General features: G+C 44.4%; 1 pseudogene; it reads left to right on the top strand.

Moving 5' to 3' along the window:
* The first annotated feature begins 9290 nt into the window (after window positions 1-9290).
* LOC124717563 lies at window positions 9291-9408 on the top strand (annotated as a pseudogene).
* The last annotated feature ends 413 nt before the right edge of the window (window positions 9409-9821 follow it).

The following is a 9821-nucleotide window of genomic DNA, read 5'->3' as shown; positions in this document are numbered from 1 at the left end:
TCACAAATAATCTGAGAAAACTTTAGAAGAAGTATCCCACTTCAATTATCTAGAATATGACACTAGTTTTAACTATGGTAAAGGCATTGAGACGGAGGTTAACAACAGTGAAGTTATCTGCGGATTAACTGGAAGAACGTTGGGAAGAAAAACCAGAAAAGAAACACAAATTAAATTGTACAAAGTTCTAGCTGTACCCCCTTTTGTATGTGGTCCCAATCATGGATAGAAACAAAAAAAGAAAAATCACGTATACAAGCGGCAGAGATGAAGTTCATGACATGCATAAGAGGCTGTAATAAAATGGATAAAATAAAGATTGAAACAATAAGTTGAGATTTAAAACTCTGTTCCGTTAATCGCAAGATAGTAGAGAACATAATGAAATGGAAGTATCATGTTGGTAGAATGACAGAAAGTAGTTTAACGAAAAGGACAATCAATTATCGGCCACCTGGAAAAAGAGAAATAGGTAATCACCTTTTCCAGTCCCTAGCCTTCATCCATACGCCTCTTACGAGGTCTACTTAGTTCTCTCTTTCCAGCCGGCCGATAAGTCATTATCTTTCCTTGTTGGCGAAACGGCCTTTTCGCCAGTGTTTCACACTGAAGTACCAAAGGAACTGTTATAGGCATGCATATTCAAATGCAGAGATATGTAAATAGGCAAAATGCGGCGCTACGATCAGCAACACCTGTGTAAGACAAGAAGTGTCTGGCGCACTTGTTAGATTGGTTACTGCTGATACAATAGCAGGTTATCAAGATATAAGTGAGTTGCACGTGGTCTTATAGTCGGCGCTCGAGCGATGGGATAGTGCCTCTCAGAGGTAGCGATGAAGTGGGGATTTTCCATCACGACCATTTCACGAATGTACCGTGAATATCAGGAATCCGATAAAACATCAAATCTCCGACATCGTTGCGGCCGGTAGAAGATTCGGCAAGAACGGGACCGACGATGACTGAAGAGAATCGTTTAACGTGGCAGAAGTGCAACCCTCCCACAAGCTGCTGCATATTTCAATGCTGGGCCGTCAACAAGTGTCAGCGTGCGAACCATTCAACGGAACATGATCGATATGGGCTTTCGGAGCCGAAGGCCCGCTCGTGTACTCTTAATAACTACACAACACAAAGCTTTACGCATCGCCTGGGTCCAACACCGACATTGGACTGTTGATGACTGGAGAAATGTTGTCTGGTCGGACGAGTCTCACTTCATATTGTATCGAGCGGATGGACTGTACAGGTATGGAGACAACCTCATGAATCCATGGGCCCTGCATGTCAGCAGGGGACTGTTGAGGCTGATGAAGGCTCTGTAATGGTGTGGGGCGTGTTCAGTTGGAGTGATGTGGGACCCACTGTTACCTCTATATACGACCCTGACAGGTGACACGTGCGTAAGTATCCATTATTCACGTCCATTGTGCATTCACATCGGATTTGGACAATTCCAGCATGACAACGTAACACGTAGCACGTCCAGAATTGCTAAAGAGTGGCTCTGAGAACACTCTTCTGAGTTTAAACAATTCCGCCGACCACCAGACGCTCCAGACATGAACATTATTGCCCATATCTGGAATGCCTTGCAACGTGCTGTTCAGATGAGATCTCCACCCACTTGTACTCTTACGGGCTTATCAACAGCCCTGCAGGATTCATGGTGTCAGTTCCCTCCAGCACTACTTCAGACAGTAGTAGAGTCCATGCCACGTTTTGTTGCTGCACTTCAGCTTGCTCACGGGGGCCCTACACGATATTAGGTAGGTGGACCAGTTTCTTCAGTGTATAACTGTATGTAAGAAACTGATTGTTAGACGCCATACAATAAGTAAAGGAATAAGCAGTACCTACTAACATTGACGCAATGTAGACTGTTGTTGGTCCCTTGGCGGAAAGTGTTCACCAATCACGGTCTGTTGGCTTCTAGACGTTGGAAAGTTCTTTAGTGTAGGCCTGTTTGGAATAAAGTTTTGTGCACGTCTTGGGTGCAGCGCCGTAGGCGGTGGTTTTGTTCGGCCCTAGAATGATCTGGCGGCGCCTTCCGCCGGGAGTGGTGGGAGGGGGGGGGGGGGGGCTGCTTATCGTAAGATCTCGCTACTGGCCGCACGCAAAGAACCGCAATCCACTGACAGCCTCATGCCTTGACTGGCGGTCGACCGCTTCGGGGATACCCCATCTGAGGCCGCACAACCCTCGCAAGATTAGTATCGATTAATCGATTGTCACGTCACCGCGCGCGCCCGCCCTCCGGAAGATTAATGGAACATTCTCGAGGACCGGCTATAAAACACGACGAAGCCCGCCTGCACCGAGAAAAGTTCTGCGACTGCCTGTGTCTTTCAGTTTCGCAGTCTCCCTGTCCGACCATTTCACAGGTGGCCGGTTATTTCCATCGCCGCTTTCGACATCTCGAGATGTCTATCGTGGCAGTTGCCTGTCGACCGGCGGTTCTGACGTCGACCTCAGCGCACACAGTCGCACACGCAATCGACCCTGTCGATCCCACGGCCTGTGCTGTCATTCCGACTAGAGGTTTGACTTAGGAGGTGCGCCGGCATCTGCCTCGAGAAAACACAGTGCCACCTCGCGGTTTTAATTCGTAGTCGTAAATTCAGGGTGTTTAAAAAAGAATGACCTCATCTCAAAACTCCATATTTACTGATATCAACAAACTACGAGGGGCAAAAATAAAAACTACTTCCGTGTTTTGGGTCAACCTTTTTTATTTTTCTACATAGTCTTATTTTAGACTTATACACTTCGTCCAACGCTGTTCTAATTTGTTAATCACTTCTGCATAATAGGAATTTTCAGAGTCTGAAAAATAGCTATTAGTTGCTGCAAGCACCTCCTCGTTTGAATAAAATCTTTGTCCCGCCAATTTCTTCAAATTGGGGAACAAATAGTAGTCGGAGGGAGCCAAGTCTGGACAATAGGGGGGATGTGAAAAGAGTTGGAAGTCTGCAAAATAGCTATTAGTTGCTGCAATCACCTGCTGGTTTGAATAAAATCTTTGTCCCGCCAGCCATTTCTTCAAATTGGGGAACAAATAGTAGTCCGAGGGAGCCAAGTCTGGAGAATAGGGGGGATGTGAAAAGAGTTGGAATCCTATTTCCATTAATTTTGCGACCACAACTGCTGAGGTGTGTGCTGGTGCATTGTCGTGATGGAAAATGATATTTTTGCGGTCCAATCGCTGCCGTTTTTCTTGCAGCTCGGTTTTCAGACGGTCCAATAACGGTGAATAATATGCACTTGTAATAGTTTTACCCTTTTCAAGATAGTCGATGAGGATTCCCCTTGCGAATCCCAAAAGACAGTCGCCATAACTTTTCTGGGCGAAGGAATGGTCTTCACCTTTTTTTCGTGCAGATTCTCCCTTGGTAACCCATTGTTTAGGTTGTTTTTTGGTGTCAGGAGTATAGTAATGTATTCATGTTTCATCCACAGTGACGAAACGCCGCTTTAAGTCTTGCGGTTTCTTTCTGAACAGCTACAAACCATCCTTGCAACACTTCACACGATTCCGTTTTTGGTCAAGCGTGAGCAATCGCGGAACCCATCTTGCGGATAGCTTTCTCATGCCAAAATGTTTATGCAAAATATTATGTACCCGTCCATTCGAGATGCCAACAGCACTAGCAATCTCTCACACCTTAACTCTTCTGTCACCCATCACCATATTATGGATTTTATCAATGATTTCTGGAGTCGTAACCTCCACAGGGCGTCCAGAACGTTCAGCATCACTTGTGCCCATATGGCCACTCCGAAAATTTTGAAACCACTTGTAAACTGTTGTAATCGAAGTTGCAGAGTCACCGTAATGTTTATCAAGCTACTCTTTAGGCTCCTGAGGCGTTTTGCCTTTCATAAAATAGTGTTTAATCACCACAAGAAATTGTTTTTCGTCCATTTTTTTAATCACTCGACTTCCTGGATTCACACAAATGCCAAACACATAGAAATAGTCCAATATGGCTGAGACTTGGTGTGCGTTCTTTCCAAAGATGCTACTAACTAAACATAACCTCGATACGCGCCGGTGATGCCATCTCTTGGACTTTTCACGAACTTTTCAAACGCCCCTCGTACAAACATGGGGTGAATTGCAAAATACAAAATCTTTAGATTTTAGCTGTGCTGTTAACAATTGCTCTATGTTCCCACCAGCAGCAGCACGGACAACATCTAAACGACAGCTAAATTCTTTATAAACTTTACACAGTGTATCTGCTTTTACAGAGGCTATGGCAGCTGTCATTTTGTTCTTCCTTTCTTCTATGTCGCGACGTAAAGAGGAAATGAACGCACTTTCCTTCATATATCCCCACACGAAAAAAATCGCACGGGGTCATGTCTGGCGATCTTGGAGGCCAAGAATGCAGCGCAGTCTCTCGGGGGTCCCGTTCGCCCTATGCAGGTCTGAGGCGGAGTGTCATTGAGAAAAATGACGTAATTTGTTCTGGCAGTATGGTGGAGCTCCGTTCGAAAATGAAATCGTCAGAATCCTCCTGAAGTTGTGGACAAATCCAATTCTGCAGTATTTAAAGACAGCGAATTCCAAGCACTGAGTTTTCCTGTCCACGTGTGAGGTCGACCTAAACTTTTACCTTTGCTCAAGCATCTTGTCTCTCCATATTGGTGGTATCGACGACGAATGTTTTTGGATGCAGATGGATCAATGCCAAAACGCCGACGAAAAGCTCTCTGGACGGAAGTCACTAACTCACTATTCGAAAACTGCAGCACAAAAAACACCTTCTGTTGAGTGCACTCCATCTTACTTCTGACTGAGAAGACGCATCGATGGACATCTATACGGCGATTTACGGAAACTCTAACCACGCCCACTCGGACAACACACATTTCCTTCCCGGCACGACCCAGTTTCGTAATTATTATCATACATCATCAGGTCAGTCTTTTTGAGGCATCCTGTATTATGTTTTGTATCGTTTAAAATGGGCATTTTACAGTGTCTGTACGCAAGCCTGCACCTTAGATTGGTCAACATTCGAAATGGACGGCGAGAAAATTAAACTAAACAAAATGCGATGACCTGTTTTCAGTATAACTTTCTTGACCACTTGCTATGTAGAGCAGACGATGTGGGATGTGAAACTGTGTCACTCCATCATCTTCGATACTGTTTCATCCCAGCATGAGCACCAGTTAGGGCAAATTTATAAGAGAATCTATCCCAATAGGAGGGGAGCGCAAAGTATCTAAGTAGTCGATATCAAACATTCAGCTCTGACGGCGAAGATGTGACTACAAATGCGCAAATTTCTAAGACATTGTTTACTGCACCTCACAACGGGAAGGCGAACCGTTTCGGCTCGTGTTTGTCAGGTCGTTCGCGTAGCGCCTAAAGTTAAGACCTCCAAGATTCTTGATGCGGAACCGCGTGAGAAGCGACGGCGCCGATAGATAACAGAAAATAATGTTCCACAGCCTCCCGTAAACTCAACACCTTACAGGCTTTTCTGAAACAGTAACAGAAGTTGCTATATCTACATCTACATACTCCGCGAATCACTGTTGTATGGTGCGCGGCGGAGAGTACCATGTGTCACTATCTCTGACTTGCTTTCCTGTTCGACTCGGAGGCAGAGAGAGGGAGAAAAAGAACTATCTACGTGCCTCCGTGAGAGCGTAAGTTCGCTTTCTACGTGGAGCTGACGTCAAATGTACGTTGGCGACAGTAGAATCGTTTTGAGTCACCTTCAGATGCCGTTTCTCTAAATTTTCTCAACAGTCTTCCGCAAATAGAACGTCGTTTTTCGTCCAGTGGTTCCCTGGGTTCATGAAGCATGTGCGCAAGACTCTTACGTCGATCGAACCTACCGGTAACAAACCTAGCAGTCCGCCTCGGAATTGCTTCGAAGTCTTCATTTAATTCGACCTGTTGGGGATACCGAACACTAAAGCAGTACCCCAGAATTGTTCAAACAAGTGTTCAGTACGTTACAGATGACCCATACTTCTCTGACATTCTCCCAGTAAGCCGAAGTCGACTATTTGCCTTGCCTTCTTACTTCCTTAAGTGCTCGTTGCGATTCATACCGCTTTGCAACGTTATAAAATCGAGGTGACTGTGTCAAGCAGTATACTACTAATGCTATATTCGAACATTACAGTACTGTTTTTTCTACTCACCTACATTCACTTACATTTTTCTATACTTAGAGCAAGCTGTCATTCATCACACAACTAGAAATTTTGTCTAAGTCGGCCTACAGTCACTCAACTTCATCACCTTACCGCACACCACAGCACCGTCAGCAAAAAGCCGCTAATGGTTGCTCGCCCAGGCCCTTAGATGATTTGTGTATGTACAGCATAACAGCGATCCTATCACACTGTAAGTAGGCCGTTTAGGTTTTTATGTTGGTAACGCCACGTAGCGCTCTGTATGAAAATCGCTGACTGCACGGGGACTATGTAAATAGGCTGTTTAGGTTTTTATGTTGGTAACGCCACGTAGCGCTCTGTATGAAAATCGCTGACTGCGCTGCGTGTGGCTGGTTGGACTCATTCTTGGAATATTCTCTTGTTTAGTGTTGGGCAGTTGGATGTGAACAGCACGTAGCGTTGGGCAGTTGGAGGTGAGCCGCCAGCAGTGGTGGATGTGGGGAGAGAGATGCCAGAGTTTTGAGAGGCTGCTATAAGCGGACGATCTGGATGTGTGTCCGCCAGAAAAAGGAAATTTGTAAAGATGGTTGCTATGAATTGATAGATATATATGATGACTTTCGAACATTATTAAGGTGAATAAATTGTTTGTTCTCTATCAAAATCTTTCATTTGCTAACTATGCCTATCACTAGTTGGTGCCTTCAGTAGTTAGAATCTTTTATTTAGTTGGCAGTACTGGCGCTCGCTGTATTGTAGTAGTTCGAGTAACGAACATTTTTGTGAAGTAAGTGATTAATGAAAGGTATATGTTATTGTTAGTCAGGGCCATTCTGTTGTAGGGAATATTGAAAGTCAGACTGCGTTGCGCTAAAAATATTGTGCGTCAGTTTAGTGATGATCAGGGTAAGTAAAGAGAAAACTGTTTGAGTACGTTCAGTTTTGCTCAGCTGTTTGAAAATCAAATAACGTAGTTTACCAGCACAGTCATTCATAATTTTTCTAAGGGGACGTTTCAACACTTCCCTGGGGCAATCCTGACGATGCGCTTGTCTCTGGTAAACACTCACCGACGATAACAATGTACTGGGTGCTATTACTTAAAAAGTCTTCCAGCCACTTACGCACCTGGGGATCTATTCCATATACTCCGACCTTCGTTAACAGTCTGCAATGGGGCACTGTCTCAAACTCCTTCCGGAAACCTAGGAATATGGAATCTGTCTCTTGCGCTTCATAAACGGTTCGCGGGGTATCTTGTGAGAAAAGGGCAAGCTCAGTCGCGCAGGAGCGATGCTTTCTAAATCCGTGCTCATTATTGTGCAGGAGCTCTCCTGTCTCAGAAAAATTTATGATAATCGAACTGAGAATGTGTTAAAGAATCTGCAGAAAACTGATGTTAAAAATATTGGTCTGTTATTTTGCGGGTCCGTCTTTTACCTTTCTTACACACTGGAATCACCTGAGCTTTTTTCCAGTCGCTTGGAACTTTTGCGCTGGGTGAGAGATTCACGGTAAATGCAAGCTAAGTAAGGGGCCAGTGCCGTAGAGTGCTCTCTCTAAATGCGAGTTGGGATTCCATCCGGACCTAGCGACTTATTTGTTCTTTCTCACACTGTTTGTCCATCCTTGTAGTAGATGTTTATAGAGACTTCAGCAGTTCGGTTGGTAGTGTCGTGCAAACCGAAGAGCTACGGACATCAGGTGTTTAATACTGTCTCTTGTAATGGCTGCACAAGATATTGGATTCCTCCCAATTTACGTTGGTTAATGTTTCTGAAGATGGTGTAATGGATCACCGAAACTGGTTGCATAAATAAATTAAATGAGAAAGAGGCGGCTGCAGGTGTAATTTTCATATCGTATTCGTTTTGAGGCCTTTCAGTTGCTTTTCTACGCCAGAGACGCCTATTTCTATGTCCTCCTTACGGTAGTCTGTGCGATGGTCATTTGACGGTATGTTTGTTCGATCCTCCTGAGTAAATGATTTGTTAAAGACTTTATTTCAAACTTCGGCTTTCCTTCTTTCCTTTTGCTGTCTTCTGCTAACGCACCAGACTGGTCAACGAGTGACTGGATAAAAGTCTTCGACACGTTTAGGACCGGAATTTTCTCGGTTTCTCGGCAAGATATTTTGCTGAACTATGACGGTGGCAGTAGTTGTACGCTTTGCACGACGACCTTTTCCAGAAGGACGGATTTCTACTGACTTCTGCTTGTTGCGCGTTCTCTTTTGAGCCGAGAGTGTAACACTCTCTGCTTTCTTAGCAATTTGCGAATTCTGTTATTAAATCATGGTGCGTCTTTCCGCCCCTAATCCACTAACTCGGTACACACTTGTGCAGGGCGTAATTTACATCCGTGTAAAGTTTCCCCACAATCCCTCTACTCCGTCATATTGGAACTAAATAATGTCCATTCGTTTTCAAAGTGGGATGCCAACAACTGCTTATCTGCTTTTTCTAACAAAAAATATTCTCCTACCCTTCTTGGTGGATTTATTAACTTTAGTAAACATTTTACAGTGTTAAGTGGAATACTCTCTTTGAAATTCTGGAGAGCGCCGGGGTAAAACATAGGCAGCGAAAGGCCATTTACAGCCTGTGCAGAAACCAGAGAGCCGTTACAACAGTCGAGGACCATGATGGGGAAGCAGTGGTTGAGAAGAAAATGAGACAGAATTGTAGGCTATCCCCAATGTTACTGAACTGTACATTGAGCAAGCAGTAAAGGAAACCAAAGAAAAATTTAGAATAGCAATTAAAGTCCAGGGAGAAGAAATAAAACTTTGAGGTTTGCGGATGACATTGTAATTCTGTCAGACACAGCAAAGGCGTTGGAAGATCTGTTGAGTGCGAAAGATGTGCTTTAAAAAAGGATATAAGATGAATGTCAACAAAAGTAAAACAAGGATACTGGAATGCAATCGAATTAAATCAGATGATGTTGAGGGAATTACATTAGGAAAGGAGACACTTGAAATCGTAGATGAGTTTTGCTATTTGGGCAGCAAAATAACTGATGTTGGCGTAAATATATAGGATATAAAAGGTCGACTGGCAGTAACAAGAAAGCGCTTGTGTAGTAGAGATATTTGTCAACATCCAATATAGATTTAAGTGTTAGCAAGTCTTTTCCGAGGCAACGGCCTTGCAGCAGTGGCTACACCGGTTCCCGTCAGATCACCGAAGTTAAGCGCTGTCGGGCGTGGCCGGCACTTAGATGGGTGACCATCTGGGCCGACATGCGCTGTTGCCATTTTTCGGGGTGCACTCAGCCTCATGATGCCAATTGAAGAGCTACTGGACCGAATAGTAGCGGCTCCGGTCACAGAAAACCACCATAACGACCGGGAGAGCGGTGTGCTGACCACACGCCCCTCCTATCCGCATCCTTAGCTAAGGGTGACACGGCGGTCGGATGGTCCCGATGGACGACTTGTGGCCTGATGAAGGAGGGCAAGTCTTTTCTGAAGGTATTTGTCTGGAGCACAGCCATGTTTGGGAGTGAAAAATGAACGATAAACAATTTAGACATGAAGAGAGTAGAAGCTTTTGAAATGTCCTGCTACAGACCAATGCCAAAGATTATATGGGTAGATCACATAACTAATGAACCGGCAGTGAACATAATTGGGAAGAAAAGAAATTTGTGGTGCAACCTGACTAGAA

The sequence above is a fragment of the Schistocerca piceifrons genome, chromosome 9 (genome assembly GCF_021461385.2).
Source record: "Schistocerca piceifrons isolate TAMUIC-IGC-003096 chromosome 9, iqSchPice1.1, whole genome shotgun sequence".
NCBI classification, from domain to species: Eukaryota; Metazoa; Arthropoda; class Insecta; order Orthoptera; family Acrididae; genus Schistocerca; species Schistocerca piceifrons.
The sequence above is the reverse complement of the archived record's forward strand: the minus strand, read 5'-3'. Positions and strand labels throughout refer to the sequence as shown.